Below are 1007 nucleotides of genomic sequence, written 5' to 3' on the forward strand. Positions count from 1 at the left end.
GGTGCTTTAGTGCTGGTATGATCGCATCCGACATGTTACCCCCGTCTTCGTCCCTTATGCTTGCCCCTCCCAGCTCCACTACACACACGATTGCACATTCCTTTGGCCGCTCCCGCTCAACTACGGAGACGAGTTTTACCACGGTTCAACTGCACCAGTGCCTATTTACCATGGTTTCGACCCCTTTCAGAACACGCTTGCCGCCGCTAGACGCGTGAATAATGAGCAGCGAGCTAAAACTTACCGTAAACGTGCAAAATAATAAAACGTGCTAAACATACGTCGCGCTCGTGCGTTTTGTTTTGCACGCGGTGCAAAAAAATTAAAAAGGGAATGCAACACGAGGACTTCCCAGGAGGTCACCCATCCTAGTACTACTCTCGCCCAAGCACGCTTAACTTCGGAGTTCTGATGGGATCCGGTGCTTTAGTGCTGGTATGATCGCATCCGACATTTTATCCCCGTCTTCGTCCCTTATGCTTGCCCCTCCCAGCTCCACTACACACACGATTGCACATTCCTTTGGCCGCTCCCGCTCAACTACGGAGACGAGTTTTACCACGGTTCAACTGCACCAGTGCCTATTTGCCATGGTTTCGACCCCTTTCAGAACATGCTTGCCGCCGCTAGACGCGTGAATAATGAGCAGCGAGCTAAAACTTACCGTAAACGTGCAAAATAATAAAACGTGCTAAACATACGTCGCGCTCGTGCGTTTTGTTTTGCACGCGGTGCAAAAAAATTAAAAAGGGAATGCAACACGAGGACTTCCCAGGAGGTCACCCATCCTAGTACTACTCTCGCCCAAGCACGCTTAACTTCGGAGTTCTGATGGGATCCGGTGCTTTAGTGCTGGTATGATCGCATCCGACATGTTATCCCCGTCTTCGTCCCTTATGCTTGCCCCTCCCAGCTCCACTACACACACGATTGCACATTCCTTTGGCCGCTCCCGCTCAACTACGGAGACGAGTTTTACCACGGTTCAACTGCACCAGTGCCTATTT

The 1007-nt window shown here is 50.9% G+C and overlaps 2 non-coding genes across 2 annotated transcripts; both read right to left on the reverse strand.

Annotated features, from left to right (window-relative positions):
- Nucleotides 1-330: 330 nt before the first annotated feature.
- On the reverse strand, nucleotides 331-449 carry LOC123179017 (5S ribosomal RNA). Its single transcript, XR_006490038.1, has one exon. It is a non-coding gene; the product is annotated as a 5S ribosomal RNA (ribosomal RNA).
- A 301-nt stretch (nucleotides 450-750) lies between these two features.
- LOC123179018 (5S ribosomal RNA) lies at nucleotides 751-869 on the reverse strand. Its single transcript, XR_006490039.1, has one exon. It is a non-coding gene; the product is annotated as a 5S ribosomal RNA (ribosomal RNA).
- Between the last annotated feature and the right edge of the window lie 138 nt (nucleotides 870-1007).

The sequence above is a fragment of the Triticum aestivum genome, unplaced genomic scaffold (assembly GCF_018294505.1).
Source record: "Triticum aestivum cultivar Chinese Spring unplaced genomic scaffold, IWGSC CS RefSeq v2.1 scaffold128182, whole genome shotgun sequence".
In the NCBI taxonomy this organism is placed as follows: Eukaryota; Viridiplantae; Streptophyta; class Magnoliopsida; order Poales; family Poaceae; genus Triticum; species Triticum aestivum.